This window comes from Narcine bancroftii, chromosome 1 (assembly GCF_036971445.1).
Source record: "Narcine bancroftii isolate sNarBan1 chromosome 1, sNarBan1.hap1, whole genome shotgun sequence".
NCBI classification, from domain to species: Eukaryota; Metazoa; Chordata; class Chondrichthyes; order Torpediniformes; family Narcinidae; genus Narcine; species Narcine bancroftii.
This window is the reverse complement of record NC_091469.1, coordinates 368,981,723-369,002,563: the sequence shown is the minus strand read 5'-3', so window position 1 is coordinate 369,002,563 and position 20,841 is coordinate 368,981,723. Positions and strand designations below refer to the sequence as shown.

At 38.8% G+C, this 20,841-nt stretch overlaps 1 protein-coding gene and 1 pseudogene across 13 annotated transcripts in view; both read left to right on the top strand.

Annotated features, from left to right (window-relative positions):
* tbc1d5 (TBC1 domain family, member 5) overlaps nucleotides 1-20,841 on the top strand; it is a 538,200-nt gene that overhangs the window by 83,184 nt on the left and 434,175 nt on the right. The window lies entirely within an intron of this gene.
* LOC138752739 (large ribosomal subunit protein P1 pseudogene) lies at nucleotides 10,449-10,945 on the top strand (annotated as a pseudogene).

Genomic DNA, 20,841 nt, shown 5'->3' with positions numbered 1-20,841 from the left:
TGCAGAACACCACTAATCATTGACCTCTAGGCAGAATATGTTCCATCTATTGCCACCCTCTGCTTTCTATTGTACTATTGAAGTTAATGTACCTTGTGCACTTGTGTGGCTGCAGCAAGTAGGGACGTCGGTGAATCTGTACTTTGTGCTCATGCATACAGTATATCAATAAAATCTCATCTCACATCAGAGACTTGAGTGCACAATCTGGTACTGATTGTGCTATCAGGGATAAGACCATAAGAGCAGAAATAGGCCAGTCAACTCATTGAGTCTACCCTGCCATTCAATTATGAGCTGATCCATTCTCCCACTCAGCCCCACTGCCCATCCTTCTCCCCATAAACTTTGATGCCCTGGCTAATCAAAGTCCTATCAATCCCTGCCTTGAATACACCCCATTATTTGGCCTCCACAACTGCCTGTGGCAACAAATTCCACAGATTAACTACCCTCTTAGTTTGAAGTGGACCCCCTTCAATCCTGAAATTGTTTCTTTTGTCCTAGACTCACCCACCATAGGATGCAACTTTTCAACATTAACTCTGTCCATGCCTTTCAACATTTGAAATGTTTCAATGATATCCTCCCTCATTCTCCAAAATTCCAAAGAATACAGGTCAAGAGTTGTCAAATGATCCTTGAATGATAACCCATTAACCCATAATCATCCTAGTGAACCTTCTGAATCTTTCCCAATGTCAGTGCATTTTTTCTTAAATGAGGAGCCAAAAACTGCTCACAATATTCCAAAAGAGGTCTCACCAGTGCTTTATAGAACCTCAACATCATATTCCTGCGCTTGTATTTTCTTCGTCTTGAAATGAATGCCAGCAATGCATTTGTCTTCTTCACCACTGACTCATCCTGTGAGTTTACCTTCAGGGTATCCTGTACAAGGACTCCCAGGTCCCTTTGCATCTGGGAGTCAATTTTCAATTTTCTCTCCATATAAAAAATTGTCTGCTCATTTTTTCCTTCTAAAGTCCATGACCATATACAATATAATTCTGATTATCCAAAATCGGATTTTTCGAAATCTTCATTTATCCAAAATAAAATTAAAATTTCAGATAAATGAGGATATCCAAAACAAACCAGAAATCCTCATTTATCCAAAATTTTTTCAGAGCCAAACTGACCTCACAGGTTGAAAAAAAAAGTCACCCAACATGAAATTAGAAGAACGATTGTCCTCATTTCAGGTAACTCCCTCCCTTCTCTTCTTTACCTTCCCCTATTGACTTTTCTCTCCAACTATTCCTCTCAAACTGTGTGCCACTGTTTCCCAGCCGCAAGTGGTCGGAAGAATCCCTTGCCCCGGTGTCATCAAGAAGAGTGGTCCACTGGGTAGGAGTGGGAACGTCGGGCTCCTGGCAGGAGCGAGGCCTTGCGGGGGGGGGGGGGGGGGGGGGGGTTGTCAGTAATTGGCAGAAGCCTGCATTTATTGGCCTGTTTTTAAGAAATGACCAGTTATCCAAAAAAAAGTTCATCCACGATAGGCCCAGTCCCAACTATTTCAGATCATCAGAGTTGTACTGCATTTTCCAACATTATATTTCATTTGTCATTCCCTGCCCATTCTCCTAATCTGTCTAAGTCCTTCTGCAGCATCCTTGTTTCCTCCATACAACCTGCTCCTTCACCTACCTTCTTATTTGGAAAACTTGGCCAAAAAGCCATTCATTCCATAAACCAAATTATTAATATACAACATAAAAAGAAGTGATCCCAACATCAACCCCTGCGAAGCACCACTGGCATCCCAAATCAGAATATGAATCTTGTATTCTAACTCTCTGCTGCCTGCCAATCAGTCAATGCTCTACCCACACTAGCATGTTTCCTGTTCTGCCATGTGCTCTTATCTTGTTAAGTAGCCTCTTGTGTGGCACCTTGTCAAATGCCATCTGAAAATCCAAATGTACAACTGCATCTCCCTGAACCAATATTTTAGATGGCATGGTAATTAAGACACACCTGTTCATAAATGGATTCAAAATTTTCTTGGTACTAAAATTCTCCTTTTTGCCCCTTGATGTATTTGATGTACATCTTCCTACTTCAGCCTTAATAAAGGGTCCTGTTCAAAAACACTGAATAACTATTACTCTCTTTGGAAGCTGCCTGAACTGTTGAGTCTCTCTAAATAAACTCTTTGTTTGTACAAGATTACAGCATCTACAGTTCTTGTATTTCTCATATTGCCAACATTTATCATTTAATTTAATTTCAATATAATGGTTTTTTTTTGCTATTTTTAAAATTTGCTTTGTGTTACAAGGAGATATTGGAGGGACGATTCATAACAGTAGCTTTGTCGTGAACTTGGATGTGACATGTCATGAGAAATTTCCATTACCTATCATGCTTATGTTGTGTTGCTTCCCCACTATTTTTATTCTGTGCTCAGGAGCTACTCATCTGTTTCCCAATTCAGAGTAAAACAAAGAAGCAGAAAATCCTGGAAATGCTTTGCATGACCACTGGGATTAGAGGAGTGAAAATAAAATATTTTCAATTTGAAGGGGAACCTTTGAACGGATTTGAAAAAATTAAGAGGGAGAAGTTGTTCCTTGGAAGAACTCGCTTTAATTTTTGTTTTTGATTTTCCTTTTCTTACTGTAATGATCCATCTGCTTTCTTCACTTCAGATTTCCACCTTCTGCCATATGCTTTTAATTTTTCTAAAATTGTACAGTACTATTGTTTTTGCTTCTGTATTAATCAAAAAGTTTTTTTACAAGGCCAGAATAAGTAACACTCAAGTGCTACTTACATTCTGTATTTATGCTCTGGTTATGAAGATGGTGTCATGTGTTTTATTATTTTGCAATGTATTAACTGTTGTTAATATGGGCATGAAAATGATGGACATTTTCCCTGCACTCTTATATTGTTCCTAACAGTACAATTTAGTATTTATTAGTTCTTATTGAGAGTAACATTTTATGTGAAATGATCAAGGAATACTGACAAAAAGCACATACACTAACTTGTGTCTTGACCTAGTTTTAGCCACTTAACAATTTAACAACCACCTAAAATATAAGCTTTTGTCATGGGACTTATTCTCAGATAAAATAAATTAGTGTCAGTTTATGTATAAGGAGATTATTTTGTTATACTTCACTGGACTTGTAATGTAAATTAGCAGTAACAGTAGCCATTAATTTGAGAGATCATTCATATGAAAATATAAGATTGCATTTATGGCATGAAATACAATTTGTACTAACTATCCTGGGAACAGTCTTGCTTTCTGTCATTTCTGCAGATGGCATGAAAATTTAACTTATTTGCTTAGTACACTCTGTACATTGAACAAAGTGCTTTCTCAAGTGTGGGTTTGCTTATCCCGAAAGCAAAGTATGATATCTTTAAAAAAATATTTTTTGCCTCCTTTGCAGGATATCCTAAAGTGTTTGAGGTAGTGAAGAACCCTTTTAAAAAAAACCCACTGTGGAATTATACAAAATGTAGCAACAAATCCTTCTTAAAGCTCTTGTTCAAAAAACTGCAGTAGAAAGTAATTCTGTTCATTTGAGTCATCAGTTTTAGTGTCTCCTCCAAAACTAAAATGCAGGACTTCTGTTCAAATAGTTTCACTACAGCCCAGGAGTGTTATGCTACTTTTCAATGGAAGTGAGATTGGAACCTGAAATATGTAACCACTAAGACACAGCTAACACTGATTTGTAGGTGAAGAAAAAAAATTGTCTCCAATTGTTGCAGTGGTTAATGGTTTACCTGACTTTTCATCTTTACAAATCACATAAGTCATAGCTGTGCACCTTTTGCTAGTCTGAGCATCATTTTCTTAAATCTATTTAGTTAATCATTTGAAAAATTTTTGACACCTCACATCTGAACACATTCAAATATTAAGGCTCATATTGCTGAACATGCCAGAGAAAAAGTGTGTCATATTTGAACTTGGAAAATTTGTGTTAGAAGAACGTGAGGTTACAGCATTAACAATGAACAATTTTATGCTTCTAGTAATGGTTATGTGCATCAGACAGTGTGTCACAACTCATGATTTCAACTGTATAAGGAAAATAATTAGCAATAATTTGCAGCAGAGAAAGGTGCGATGTAAAGCTCAAGAACTCATCATTTCAATGCTAATAAAATAAAAAGACACATGAATAGAAAGACATAAGAAAGATTATAACATAACCAAACATTTCATCCAGAAGTAAGGATAAGAATTCTATGTAGATCAGATTTTTCTTTTATTTTATCTGGCTGTAAAAGGAATAGCAGAAATGTCCTTTAAGAGCTAGAGGAATATTTGTGTATGGATTGATTTGGGTATGATTGGGTAAGTATTCAGGGAAAAAAAAAACTTCTGATGCCTTTACTTGGTTATCACTCATACTCCTTCAGGATACGTTGACCTTCTGCTCCACAATCGATGACATTCAATGTTCTGTTTGTAAATTATAAATTTTACCTTGCAATTTTTTCCCTTGATCCTTCCTTTTTAATTCTCTGGCACTTTGCTCTGATGCCTACCTCTTCCCCTCCACTAAGTCATTAGTGGTGCATTCTTTAAATTGTATGTTTTATTTGGGCTTTCAAACTGGAAACCTTGACAGGCTAAATTGCCAACTCAGTTTTTATTGCTTGGAATATTTCAAAGATCTGTACAAAGCACTATGATCGTGCTTTGCTATTTATCCAGTCATATTTTGCAAAAGTAGCATTTATGGATTTAACTTTATTAGAGATGGCTTTCAAGGATGAGAGCAAAAGCATCAAAGGCAGCTGTGCCTTATTAAAATGTGTTTTACATTGACGATTGGGTATACAATGAGACTGAGAACTGCATATTGCCAATGGAACATTTAAACAGGAAGACTCACACATGGTGCAAAGTAAAAGTTAAACTTTTTAAAAGGCATGAAAGGAGTTAAAATTTTTTATCATCTAGCAAAGGTTAGTAGGAAAGCAAATGAGTAATTTTGTCTCTGAGTGGTTAGACAGTTGGCATTCAGTTAAATACATTCAAAATTTCTGATTCCTTTATTGTCATGTACATTAGATGTAATACTGTATTACACTAAATTTCCTTCTGCCTGCCATAAGACAAAGAGTCAGTATTCATGTTGTCCAGTACCCCTTGCAGTAAAAGGGAAAGAAAAGCAAAAGAGAGTCCCTTCAGCGTCATTGAGGGTCCGTGGCTCCTACAAACTCTGCAGCTGCGAGACCCCTATTTCATTCATCCAATCCAAACTCCAGATCGGAATCTCCCACACAACCAGGAGGCCTTCAGTGCTCGAGGCCCTTCTTGCCGTCAGCACCCTCTCGAAACCTAGTTCCCATGACCCAGTCCTCCCACAACCCGTGCAGGACCCCAGCTGCAGGTTGCCCACGGCCTGTGTGGGTCCTTCAGCAACTAGGACCCTTGCTGGTCTGTGATATGGTCACCATTCTGTTGGGTCATCTCTGCTTCTCCTTGTCAATGGTAGATGTATTTCTTTGTTTTGGTACCCTGTGCTGGTCTGCTGCTCCCGGGGTCTGCAACCCCTTCGAGCACAGGTGCCGCCATCTTGACACAGACCTTCGCAGTTGCAGGATTTTACTTACAAATGTAATTGGCTCCTATTACTGGCTGTTTGAAGCCTGTATGGAGCCACCGGCATTGGGACTGGGCAGCTGAACCTTTTTGGAGCAGCGCTGTATCTCTGCTCCCCCAGTGGTAGCGATGCCAATACAGCAGTTCCAGCAGCACACCATGTTTTTCTCAACCTATAAATTGAAGTTACAAGCAAATTGATTGATAATTTAAATGTAGAACAATACAGCACAGAAACAAGTCTTTCAGTCTATGATGACTATGCCAAAGATGATGCCCAAATGAAACTAAAACTATGCTGTTTGTACCTGATGCAGGTACCGATATTCTCGGCATATTTGCATCTATCTAGAACTGTGATTTTTCAAACTATCCCCCGAAACTCACATTCCACTTTAAGTATTCCCTATACCATTTGTGCTCTGTGATTGGTAAGGGATTGCTGAAGGTGATATGTGAGTTGGAAGGGAAGGTTGAGAAGCACTGCTGTAGACCCAATTGTTTCTGAAATATTCTGCTTGAGAAAAATTGTCATTGGCCCATTTCATTTGGAGTTATGAAACAGTGCACATAATGAGTCAATTAGGTATGATTAAAACAGTGGTTTTCAAACTTTTTCTTTCCACTGTAATGGATCTGTGTTAATATTAGTATTTAGATTAATCTTAGGCTATATTTCTTATAAATATGTCTTAGGTTATTTGTGGGTTGGTTACAGGGTTGCACACAGGTCACAGTACATTTACATTCGGAGTTGTAGCATCGAGAAAGAATGAGCTAATGAAACTGAAGTGGATCTTAATTGATTCAAGAACAGTTTGCTTTATTTAAAAACTGAAGTATCTATGTACTCAATAAGAACTGCTGAAGGAAGCCATCTGTTTTTAAACCAAACCACTGAAGCCTCTTGTACAGAGGTGAGGTCAGAGGTTGTTATGAATATGGAGTGGTTTTGAAAAAGGCCAAGAAATGGGACTGATCTCATTGATGATGTAACTGTCATATGATTTGGAGAAATATATTATTGAATTCAGACATTTTTCGATAGGAGCTAGCACTTTATGGAAGACAGGGTTGAATTACAGTAACCAGAATAGCTTTGTTGTTATGTGTTACTCCTAAGAAAAGGGGGTCACAGAATAAATAGATTTCAAAAGAGAAGCCTACTTCTAACACTTTAAGATAAAGAGAGCGCAGTTTCATTGGGTGGCTCAGAATATATCTTAAGGACAACTCATCGAAAAAATTGTGAGTATAAAGAGGCCTTTAGGTGTTTAAAAGCACTTTATTATTTCTGAACTGAAAATTTAAGACCTTTAAGCAAAACTAAAATTATGCTGGTTTAAAAAATTTTAAGAGTGGAACTTTATTACTATTATGAACCCAGAGAACCCCAAAACCCAGCAGCAATAGAAATTCACAAAGAGAAATGGATACTTAAACAAAAGTTGCTTTTAATTATCTTTAAGCATTAAAACAGGATCAAACTTTAACATTACTATTAACTTAACCTATCATAACTTAAACCCCTTCTAATTCTAAGTGCATGTGTATGTAATGTGTATATGTTCAGGAAAGTTCTTTGTTTCACAGTCCAATCTCACTTCTCACTCCTCCAAGTTCACTGGTTGCAGGCAATTCTTATACTGTGCATAGAATTTAACATTTATGATTTTCACCAGGCTTTGGTGCTTGAACTTTAAATGGTTACTGCTCAGGAAGGTTCTTGTTGGTTTTCAGAGAGAGATTTGTTGCTCGTTGGACACCCACAACTGATTCCTTCTGATCAGCCACTTCAGTGTTTTGGTGAAGAAACTTGCCTCATCAGGACTTTCCAGATGAAAACCTCTTTCTTTCAGGACACCACAGAGTTCCTTTTTGTTTCCCTTATTTCAAGTGAAACATTATGCAGCCAGTCCTCACCTCTTGTATGGACTACAAGCCTTTGACCAGGCTGAACTAAGAACTCATGACCCATCTTCAAAATGAGGTTTTTCCACAATCTTGCCAGCTTGTCCTGTTCCAGTCCCAGCTGCTGGTGAACTGTAGAACTGAAGGCAGACTGCGGCATCGGAGCCAATCTTCTGAATTCGTTCATTTGTTGCTTTCCAAAACAATAATCCATTATTCCACCACATGTCCAATTAACATCTACTTGTGAAATCCTTATAGGCATTCTTCAAAGTTTTTGTAAAGGCACCTGGAGCTTGAACTGTCTGGCTTGAGCAAATCTCTGGCATTTTAAATGAGATCTGTTTTGAAGTGGTTGTATGTGACCTACACTAAAAAACCTGCCCCAATTTATCTCCTTTAAAACATATCTTTGTATAATATAAAATATAACATAATCTTTCACATTACGCACACATTTGTGCATAGTGGCCTTAAATTTAGTGTTACGTTTAGAGACAAGTAAGAAATGTTATTAAGAGTTTAATAAAAACTATTATTTTGAATTTACCATTGTCTGGTGAATTTTCCATGGCTGTTCCTTTGAAAACTGCTAACAAAGTCCCTTTAATCCCAAACAACATTTGAAAGGGTTTTTAGTTCGTAACACCACTCACATACCACCTTAAGTAATCCATTACTAATCACAGAGCACTTATGGCACGGGGATTGCTTAAGGTGGAATGTGAGTTTAGGGGGGCAGTTTGAAAACTATTGGTCGAGAACCTTCTCAAAACCTGGCACTCTCTTTGGGGGGGGGGAATGTGTTTGCATGTATTTAAGATGAGGGTAATGATATTTAAAGGAGATATGCAGGGCAAATTTTTTTTACATAGAAGGTGCAAAGTTCCTGGCGAGCAGGGGTAGTAATGGAAGAAGATACAAGCGATGGGACTTGGAAGTTTCTCCATAGACACATGAATATGTAGGGAATAGAAGGATATGTATTAGATTTCAGATTTATTGTCAGAGTACATATATGACATTACATACAATCCTTTTTCATGCGGGCATAGCATAATTTGGTAGTACAAAAAATAATCTGTACACAGCTGTTTCTTAAGCTGTTGGTGCAAGTCTTGTGGCACCTCTTTGTTTCAAGGAGCTTGTTTTATATCACTAGAATAAAGAAAAATCCAGAACTTTTCACAAGATTGGTGAGAGTGGAAGTCATGGAGCAGATACTCACATTTGCACCTGACTTGATAGCATATACTGATTGTTTCCCTATTGTCACCCAGCTAAATTCTTTTTAACTTGCTTGGGTTTAGATTCACATATTTTCAATATGTTAACTAACATGTTGTGCTAATGAGACATTTCGTTTTCCTTGAACTTCTCATAAAAAACAAAAAAAGAAGCAAGGGAGGAAATTAAAAGGCTTTGATGAAAAATGTTAACTTCACTGTTAATTGTAGGAATCATGCCAGATGACTGGAAAACTATTTTCATCGATCTGTACAAAAGGTTGTACAGCCCAAGTAATGCCAGCTCTTTTAGTTTAAATGTACATTGCCAAGATTATTTTCTTTGGAGTGGATGAATCCAAGGGATGTCTTAATTGATGTGTACAAAACTAAGAACGATCTCGGCAACCAGGAAGAACATCAGTGGCATCAATAGGGTTGGCGGCACCCAGTGCAATAACTCATGATGTCAAACACGCCCCCCCCCCCCAGCCCGGCCATGGCCTCCTTCCTTACCAGAACATACAGAATCCTGAGTAATTTTTTTGTACTGATGTTACTGGTAAATCGTAATTCCCGTATATCACTGAATGTAATGCAGCAGTAGTGAGATAAACAACTAGAAAAATTAAAATTATACCTTTAAGTTACAATATCATATACACAGCCTAAATGAATTTACATTTACGTAGTTTCACGTGACAAAAGCAGCAACTTTAAAAACACCAGCAGCAACGAAAACAACATGTAATTGTTGCGAGTGCCTGCAAAACCATGTGATTTGAAGCATTGTTGTAATTGGGTAATAATGACAGCTCTGACCGGAGAACATTAGAAGGTTCAAAAAGTAAATTAGCATAGAGTTTTAGCCTTGTCGTTATATTGATACATGTAAGCTGGGATTGCAAAAAAAAAAGTTTTTGTGTTATAACTTATATTTTATAAAAAAAAATTCTGCTGAAACACTGCACAAAAATTTTATCGACAGTCATTTTGGTGTCACTCCCTCTGATGGTGTCACCTGGTGCAGTCTGCGCCCCTTCCCTTCTTCCCTCCCCCCCCCCCCACACTCCCTGAGAGACACTAGTGAAGAACATATTCTTAATTGAAGTGTCAAAGGCCAGAGGACCCATGCTCAAAGAATGAATTAGACAGTTGAGGAGGAATTTGACATTTTCATTCATTGACAAATGTCTGAAATTTTGTGAAACAGATGTCCTGATACAGATATAATAGGCTGAATATTCTATATTGTACATTTTATAGTTTCTCTGATTTATGTTGGCAGTTTTAGGTTCTTCTTTACCCTTTTCCTTTTCAACAGATAACCTGATAATGAAACATAGGCTGAGAAGATGGACACAATTTAGGAAATTCTCTGGCTATCTCAATGTTTCTCTTGCTAGCCGTATTATAGAGAATTGTGGCGGCGCACATCCTCATGGCGAACCGCCCTGCTTGTATTGCCACGTGGCGGGGCAGCCATGGGGAAATGGCGTCGTCAGAGGTTTCTCTCTGACTCCAGCATCCCTTCCAGCGCGCACCCTGGGCATCGATTATGACATCACAATGCACCAGGTGACTGAGCTCACGCTGCATTTAAAGGAGCGCGCTGAATTTGTATAAAAACAGTCGTCAACGACCCACAACGTGGTGGTTGTGCTTCTTCCACTGCTCACACCGCCACAGAATCATCTCTTTCAATCCTCTATCTTAGATTCAGATTTCAAAGAGTGGGTTAGAGCTCTTCTCCGTCTGGTTCGGAAGTGCTCTGTCCTTCTGATCGAAGCTAAGGCCGAATCCCACCTGGCGACTAGCACCATCGAACCCGCAGAGATCCAGCGCCATGGCATCCGAATCCGAGCACGCCTGCATCTACAGCGCCCTGATCCTGCACGATGACGAGGTCACCGTGACCGAGGACAAACTGAATGCCCTCATCAGGACAGCTGGGGTTATTGTTGAGCCTTTCTGGCCCAATCTTTTTGCCAAGGCTTTGGCAAACATTGACATCAATAGTCTGATCTGCAATGTTGGCCTTGGTGGTGGTGGCCCTCCGGCTTCTGCTGCAGCGACCTCTGCTGCTCCTGCTGCTGTGGAAGAGAAAAAGGAGAAAAAACAGGAAGAATCTGAAGAGTCTGATGATGACATGGGCTTTGGTCTCTTTGACTAAACATGCAGGGAAACGTTTGTTACAAATAAAAATTGAAGATTTAAAAAAAAAGAGTGGGTTAGATTGGGTATAAAAAGTTTTGGGGATTTGTAAATTATAAGTAATTTTGCTTCATTTAACTAACAGTTAAATTTAACCTTCCTAATATTATTTAATTTAATATGTGTATATAAGACACATATCTAGGTTCTGAGTATATGTGTCATTTTTCTGCATGCTTGTTATGTCCTTGTATGTGTTTACATTGTTTTTGCACCATGAACCAGAGAATGCTGTTTCATCGGTTTGTGCTGTTACAATCGGGTGATAAATAAGCTTGAACTTGATTGCAAGATTTTGGGTGGGATGGAACAAGCTGCCAGAAAAGGTGGTAGAGACGTGTACAAGAGTAACGTTTAAAAGACATTTATACAGGTACATGGGTAGGAAACATTTAGAGATATGGGACTCATGCAGTCAAATAGGATTTATTTGGATAGACAACCAGGTCAGCAAAGATGATTTGGCCAAAAGGGCCTGGTTTCATGCTTTAAAACTGAATATGAAGAAATGCAGGCAAGTGGGATTAGTATGATGATTGGCATAGATGTGCACCACAGGGCCTAATTCACTTCTATACCACTTGTAGACTGTTGGAATCAAATAAATAATTATCATTTGAAAGTGATTCTGAAATGCAGTAGAATTAAATAATATATCAGTAGCAGTGACAATGTGGAATGTAATAGAAAACAGGGATCTGGGAATACAGATACATAATTCCCGAAAGTAGTGTCACAGGTGGATGGGGTCGTAAAGAGAACTTTGGCATAAATCGAAGCATTGGGTAGAGGAGTAAAACACAAAAGTCCTCAGACATCATGCTTGAAGTTAAAACCCAAAACTGGAGAAACTTAGCAGGTCAAACAGTGTACTTTATATTAGTAAGGATAAAGATACATAACCAATGTTTCGGGCTTGAACCCTAAATTAAATTTAAAATTTAGACCTACAGCATGGTTACAGGCCCTTTTTGGCCTACAAGTGTGTTGCACAATTACACCCAATTGACCAACAACCGATACATTTTTGAATGGTGGAGGGAACCAGAAGCCCCCGGAGGAAACCCACACAGACACCGGAAGTACGTACAAACTCCTTATAGACAACACGATATTCAAAACCCGGTCCTGATAGCTGGTGTTGTAACTGCATTGCGCTAACCGTGCCACTCCATAAAGTTGTACAGATATTCGTTAATTAAAACCACAATGGGGACCGAAGAATCGGTCATATCTCAGAATGGACGCAAGTCAGAATTTTGCACATGTGGAGTACCAAAACCTTAAAGCAAACTTTTTAATCAAATTTTTTTTTCATTGTAGATTTGATGACAAGAACTTAAACCTTCCTGAATTTTTCGATCAACCTTGGCAAATCTTTCCACATTTTGGTCCGTTTACCTTGTTAGTAGGCATTGGGATGATATGGTAAAGTTGTGTAAGATTGGTGAGGCTAAATTTGGAGTATTGTGTGCGGTTTTGGTCACCTAACAACAGGAAAGACGCCAATAATATTGAAAGAGTGCAGAGAAGATTTACTGGAATGTTGCTGGGACTTGAGGAACTGAATTGCAGAGAAAAGTTAAACGGGTTATGTCTTTATTTCCTGGAGTGTAGAAGATTGAGGGGAGATTTGATAGAGGTATACAAAATTATGAAAGGTATAGAGTAGGTGTAAGTAAATGTAAGTAGGCCTTCTCTCCTGAGGTGTGGAAGACGTTAGCAGTATACCTGACTTTCAAGGGTGTCAAGGAAGAGAGGTGAGTGCAGTCATGATCACCAGAGAGAAAGTTCTTTGGAAGCTGAATGACCCAAAGGTAGATGTCTCTCAGACCAGATGGACTGCACTCTTGGGTTCTGAAAGAAGTTCTAGAGATTGCGGAGCAATGAGCTTGGTAATGATGTTCCAAGAATTTATAGATTCTGGCATGGTTCCAGAGAACTGGAAAATTACAAGGATCACTCCACTATTTTAAAAGAGGGGGAGGCAGCAGAAAGGAAATTGTAGACCCTTTGCTTAACATCAGTGGTTGGGAAGTTGTTGGGAGTCGATTGTCAAGGATGAGGTTACGGAGTCCCTGGAGGTGCATGACAAGATGGGCCAAAGTCAGCACGGTTTCCTTCAGGGAAAATCTTGCCTGACAAACCTAATGCAATTTTTTGAGGAAATCAGAAACTGCTGAGAGAAAGGAGATGCAGTGGATGTTGCATATTTGGATTTTCAAAAGGCCTTTGACAAGGTGCTGCTCATGAGGCTTCTTCACAAGACGAGAGCCCATGGAATTACAGGAATGATACTAGCATGGGTAGAGCATTGGCTGATTTGCAGGAAACATAATGTGGGAATAAAGGGATCTATTCTGGTTGGCCTCCGGTTACCAGTGGTGTTCCGCAGGAGTCGGTGTTTGGGGAGCTTCTTTTTGAGCTATATGATAATGATTCGGATTGTGGGAAAAAGTGGCTTTGTGGTTAAGTTTGCAGATGATACAAAGATAGGTGGAGGAGCAAGTTGTGATGAGGCTGCAGAAAGACATAGATTAGGAAATGTTTGACATAAACAGTACTGCATACAAATAATTTTTCAGAGATTAAACAATGGCACAAGTAAAGACTGGTTGAAAACTAGATGTTAAAAATGTTCACCAGTGGAGAAGGAAGTTCCCCGATCCTGAGGGGCCACTGTGGGCTGCTAGTCACGCAGTCTTCCCAGTTCAGGTCACTGACCTCTCTAGGACATGATAAGAACATAAGAAATAGGAGTAGGAGTAGGCCATTTGTCCCGTCGAACCTGCTGTCATTCGATAAGATCATGGCTGATCTGATTATTGACTCAATCTATCTAACTGAACCTTAAATATGTTTAATGAAGTAGCCTCAACTGCTTCCCTGGGTAGAGAATTCCACAGATTCACTACTCTCTGGGAAAAACAGTTTTATATCATCTCTGACTTAAATCTACTCCCCTGAATCTTGAGGCTGTGTGCCCTAGTTCTGGTCTCACTTACCAGTGAAAACAATTTTCCTGCCTCTATCTTATCTATCTCTTTCATAATTTTACATGTTTTTATAAGATCTCCTCTCATTCTTCTGAATTCGAGTGAGTATTATTCCTGGCGATTTAGTCTCTCCTTGTAGGTCAACCCTTTCATCTCTGGGATCATCCTAGTGAACCTTCTCTGGACTGTCTCCAAGGCCAGTATATCCTTTCTCAAGTATGGAGACCAGAACTGCACACAGTACTCCAGGTGCAGCCTCATCATTACCTTGTACAGTTGCAACATGACCTCCCTGCTCTTTAATTCAATTTCTCTAGCGATGAAGGCCAACATTCCATTTGCCTTCTTAATAACCTATTGTACCAGCAACTCAACCTTTTGTGATTCATGCACAAGCACTCCCAGTTTCTTCTACACTACAGCATGCTGCAGTTTTTCACCATTTAAATAATAATCTGCTTTTATTTTTTTCTGCCAAAATGGATGACCTTGCATTTACTAACATTGTACTCCATCTGACCTTTGCCCAGTCACCTAACTTAACTATATCCTTCTGTAGCCTCTGTACAATTTGCTGATCCACTCAATTCAGTATCATTTGCAAACTTGGCTACACTACACTCTGTCCTCTCTTCCAAGTCATCAATGTAAAGGGTGAACAGCTGCAGGCCCAGCACCAACCCCTGCAGCACCCCAGTTACCACTGTCTGCCAATCAGAAAAACACTTATTTTTCCCAACACCATGCCTTCTGTCAGTTAACCAATCCTAAATCCATGCCAATATACTTCCCCCAACTCCATTCATTTGTATCATATTAATAAGTCTCTTGTGTAGCACCTTATCAAATGCCTTCTGGAAATCCAAATATACAACATCAATCTTCCCCCTCAATTTACTACATCCATTATATCCTCAAAGAACTCCAGCAAGTTTGTCAAACAAGACCTGCCCTTTCTGAATCCATGCTGCGTCTGCCTGAATTTCGTGCCTGCCTCGCTATTTCATCCTTAATGACAGCTTCAAGCATTTTCCTGACTACAGACATTAATATTACTGGCTGATAGTCACCCATCTTCTGCCTAAATCCCTTTATAAAAGTGGCATGACATTCACTGCCTTCCAGTATGCCGGGACCTGCCCAGAATCCAGAGAATTTTGGTAAATGACTACCAACGCATCAACTATAACTCCTGTCATTTCCCTCAGTACCCTGGGATGCATCCCATCACGACCGGGAATTTGTCCACTTTCAGGCCCATTAGTTTGTTCATCACTATCTCTTTTGTAACAATTATTTTATCAGTGCCCTCACCTCCCTTCACATCCCGATCACCACTCTTTGGCAGGCTGGACATGTCTTCCACCATGAAGACTGGCACAGAATATCTGTTCAATGACTTGGCCATTTCCTCATTACTCAATATCAATCTCCCTTCCCATCTTTCAAGGGACCGATGTTGACTCCAGCCAGCCTCTTCTGTTTTATATAATTATAAAATATTTTGCTATCTGTTTTTATATTTTGTGCTAATTTACCTTCATAATCCTTCTTCCCTTTCCTTATTTCTCGTTTACTTGACTTTTGTTGCCTTTTAAAGTTTTCCCAATCCTTCAGTTTCCCACTTCTCTTGGCTACTTTGTACACATGAGCTTTTAAGTTTTTACTTTCCTTTATTTTGTTAGTTGATGAAGGCTGACTCTTCCCTCTCTTACTGCTCTTCTTTTTAACGGGAATATTTTTTTTTGTTGAAAAAATCTGCCAGTGTTTAGGGAAAAACAGTCTATTGAAGCACATAAATACCAACACATCTGATTTTAGTTTCTGCTTGTTACATCTCAAATTGAAGTTATTCGTATTGTGATCACTGCCCCCCCCCCCCCCCACTGGGTTCTTTTACCCCAAGCTCTCTAATAACTTATGGTGCATTACACAAAACCCAATCAATACCTGCACAGCTGATTCCCTCATGGGCTCCTCAACAAGCTGTTCTAAAAAGTCATCTTGTAGGCATTCTACAAATTTTTTCTCATGAGATACCATCCCAACCTGTCTTTCCCCAATCTACTTGCATGTTACAATTCCCCATGACTGACATAGCATTGGCCTTTTTGACACACATTTTCAAAATGCAGTTGTAATTTGTTGTCCACATCCCATCTGCTGTTTGGAGGTCTGTATATAACTGCCTTTTACTCCTGCCATTTCTTAACTCAATCCACTAGTGGTCCTTTTATGCTACCCTTAAAAGACAGGTAAAAGTGCCTTTTAACCACTTCACTTAACTGTGTGAACACAACGAACATGAGATGGGGGGTCATTTTCATCCCATGTATTACCTGCACAGGAAGGTAGTATCAGAGCCAATTCCTTTCGCGTCGGCTCCTGTCTTAAAGGCTTACCTGTCTTCCTGGGAAGCCGACGCTGTAATGCTGCATGTCCCACCTCCTTTCGCACTGGGATGCTGGGTCCCTATGTAAAGGGTCTCAGTGACCCGGCTTTTCTTGGTTCAGAGTGAATGACCTGAGCTGACTTTAAACACTAGTCTTTCACATGTCAATTAAATGAGATCACTGTGTAAAGGGGGTAAATGATACTACATCTTTTGATCCTTTGTTCCATTTCTAATGATTTGAAGTTATTCCTTACAGAACCACACCTTGCTCTGTTTACTGGCCTGTCCTTTCGATACACTGTGTATCCTTGAATATTCGGGCTCCTAAGACATCCATCCTTTAGCCACAACTCCATAATGGCCACAACATCATACCAGCCAATCTGTAGCTGTACTACCAGGTCATCCACTTTATTTCTTATTCTGTGTGCATTTAAACATATACCTTTAGCCCTGTATTGTTTCTTTTTTTGATTCTGCGTCCCTTTTTCATTGCAACTCATCACAATGGCTGCAATTTTGCCCCATCTGTCTGTCCTTCCACACGGCCTCCCTACCAGCTGCCTCCACTTTGCGCCAACGGCTTCTTCCTCTGCCTCTTCACTTTAGTTCCCACGCCCCAACAAATCTAGTTTGCTCATGTATCTTATGGTCTTATGGTTAGGTGAGATACAAACTAGAGGACATGGGTTAAGGGTGAAAGGGGAGAAGTTTAAGAGGAACATTAGGGGAAATTCTTCATGCTGTGCATAGTGTAAGTGTACAATGAGCTGCCAGCTGAAATACTAAATGTGGGCTCAATTTTAATATTTAAGAAATATTAGGGTGGTCGGGTTGGGGTATGGAGAGATATGGTCTAGGTACAGGTCAGTGGGACCAGGCAGAATAATAGTTTGGCACAAACTAGAAGCCCCAAAGGGCTTTTATTTTCTATGTTGTAATGCTCTCAGAATCAGAATGTATTGTGATGAACAAGTCATTAAATTCGTTCTTTCCAGCAGCATCACAGTGTAAACATTCATATTATAACCAACTTACAACGTTACTATTTAAAAAAAAATAGTGCACAAAAAATTTGTAAGGTAAAAACATTATGAGTTGGGACCGGAGAAGGAGTCACCCAGTACTAAGGAGTAACAGGATGCAGGTGTGACCTTGTACGCTCAAGATAAGTTTGGCAATAACAAGCTGATGAGCAGCAGACTAACAGAGAAGGAAGGATAGCAACAGCTTATTCATTGGACAATGTAATGGTATGATAATTTACTAAGTACGTGTCCTGAGATATAAAAAAACACCACTTGCTGATATCAGAAGAATGCGCCTTCTCCAACTAACACTGTTAGTTGCAAGTGTTACAATCCGGTAATAAAGAACCTTGATTTCGACTCAGTCTGGTATCTGACTCACTCATTCTCGAACAAAGCAGACCTAACAATTTGGTGACCCCGACGTGATTTGAACACGCCTTCTGGTTACACTTTGGTTCGATATGTATATTTCTTGAGTGACAAAATGGTGAAGCATACACTGTCCTGTTGAACAATACACTTTTACATGAAGGAATTTAAAGGGGATTCTCAAATATTTCAAGCCATTTTGGAAAGAGTAATTGCATACTTTAGTTAAACTCTATCCACTCAAAACCACTCCCATTTATTCTAATGCAGAAGAATGATTTGTTTTTGGGAGCCATGTCTGTAGGTATTAGACCACTAATATTGATTAGATGTTTCTATATTCATGTGTTCTGAATCTTTCTCTGACAAAATGTTTGAAAGGACGTTTGTAAACTGAAAAAATGGGCTTTGGGAGCAAGCAGTTTATTCACTGAAATTGTTTGGTGGGGAAAAGTTTCAGTTACAAATCCACAGCCTCATCTCCCATATTTGGAAAAAGATGTGTTGGGGAAATTACACAGCCGTTTAAAGCATTTCGCATCAACTCCTTTTCTAAAAGACATACTGATCCAGCTATTCTTGGTTCAGTGAGAACAACCAAAGTGGCTTTAACATGGGTCATTCACATGCCATTTAAGTGGGATCGATGTGTAAAAGGGGGTATTGGAGGTATCATGATAATGTAATCATAAACCGTTAATTCTAGTGTGCAAATCTCATAATATTATGAACTAATAAACTTTCTAAGCAGAATCTAGTTTTGTTTTGCAATTTTTATTATTCCTGCAACCCTTGTCTCCTCAAGAGAAGATGAAATTTTGCTATATGTAATTAGGCTGAAGAAATAAAAGTTGCATGTTGTAAATTTGGAAACTGGAATAAAGAAAGATTTATTGGGACACTTTTATAGAAAATATAGTCAAATGTTTATTTAGAAATTTCCTCATTTTGCTTGTATTGTTCCTTCTGTTGCCAGTCCAATCACTGAGATGTTCTGTGAAGTTTTGTTTTACTTTTCTCTTTATGACCTCACTTGTATACTAATCTTCCCAGTAGCTCAGGGAACCCTTTGTAAGCATAAAAATAGCAAAGAAATTTCAAAATATTTCCTTCCACATTCATTCATGATTGACTATATTAAGCTATCTTCCATTCTTCATTTGTTGATGAATTTTAAAAGTTCCATCAAGTAATCAAAATTCAGAACAAAACTGAATAGACAATCAAAACTTTGGTTGGCAAGGCTGAAAACATTTGAGAAACACAGTACTGGAATATGCTTAGTAAGAATAAAAGCAAGAAAAACATTAAAAATTGTCTTAAAATTATTCACTTCATTTAGAAATAACTGGTTTCAGTGTAAATTGATTCAAGATGATTGAAGGTTTTGATATTTTATATTTTGCTGGCAACTTATCTGAATATAACTTCTGGATTTATGAGGATGCGGCCTGGTTTGGCAAACTCTCAATTCCCTTTGGAGAATAGTTAAACAGTGATTAATCATTGTTTCTTTACCAAGTATGCAGGGAAAAGGAACCTGCATTACATACTGTACCTCTGAAGCAATTAATCCCTGTGATCTTTGCCAGCCTCTTTCTGATGATAAGTCTAAATACAAAACTGTGCCTAATGTATTGAATCATGCATGGCAAAAAGTATAAAATGTATCATTTATTTTGCCAAGTGAAAACTTGCCATTTCTAAGTGCCACACACTGTACATGGATAACAAATTAAGTAAGCTAGGTAGCTGTGATTACAATGTAGCAACTACTGCTATTTTTTTTCAACGTGCGCATCTGGTGCGCTTTTTCATTCACTTGCTGGCATTTTTTTAGTGATAATGGCATAAATCATTTTGCTAATCAGAAACACAAGTGACTGAGAGTCATTTTTTCTTTGCACAATAGAAAAAAAACATATGGCTCTCCAGTCATCTCTGGTAAACTAAAATAATATTGACATGAATGTTTGTTGCTTTACGATAGGAAAAATGGGCAGCACGTTCTATTTCAGATCCTAAATCTTGAAAAATCATCTTTTCTTTTGCTTCGTATATTTTGATGCAATTTTAATAAGGAATTTATTCAGATCAACAATAAAGTTAAAATGGGTTCAATTTTTAGGCCTTAATTTTTAAATTTTAATTAGTATTTTATCAGCAACATCATTTTCTATTTCAGTGATGTATTTATATTTTAGGAATAACATTTTTAATCATCCAGATACTTTATCATTTTAACGATGGTGGCCTAAATTAAATCTATTTCGACATGTCTGTGTTTGTGATACTGCACTATATTGCTTTTTCTTTAAAAGTTGAAATTTTATTATTATATGCTCCGTTTCCATTCTGTTAACTGTTTAGTTGTGATTCAATCAATCATAGATTCTTCTTTGAAAATTAAAATTGTGGTTTTAATCCTTCGGACTCTGGCCACTTTCAACCTTTCATAATACAGGTACATAATCTTTTTCCTAAATTCTGAAAACCGAAACCTCCAAAAACCAAATTTTTTTTTCCTTGGATGTCATCTGCTCACTTTTGGCACCAAAAGTGTTGTATTTAGACTTATCCACAGCAAGAGGCTGGCAAAGATCACAGGGATTAATTGCAACCCACCCCAGTGCCTCAGTGCTCCTACCAGTTAGACGTACCAGGAGCTCGAGGCCCCTGCTCATGCTCGGGACTCCATGGCACTGGAAGAAGTCTTTAAAAAGACTCCAACCTGAAGCCAATGGTCACCATATTTTCAGATGTTTAAGTTTGAAGTTTTACTAAAAATAAAATGTACGCTAGTAATTTTATCTCTCTTCCTTTTCCATCCCCGTCCATCCCCCATTCAGCACTGCCGCAACCCCCCTGGTTCCCATTCAGTGCCACCGCAACCCCCCCAGTCCTGCATCACCACAATCCCTCCATCCAGCACTGCCAACCCCAGTCCAGTGCTGCCGTCACCCCCAACCCCCCCATCCAGCACTGCCGCAAACCCCCCCACTGTCCAGAGACCCTTCTAGTTGGAATGTGTCTTTGAGCTGATTTCAGATTAGCAGAAAACAATTACTCAATGTACAGTTGTTATTATATATATGAAAAATTCCAAATTCCAAAA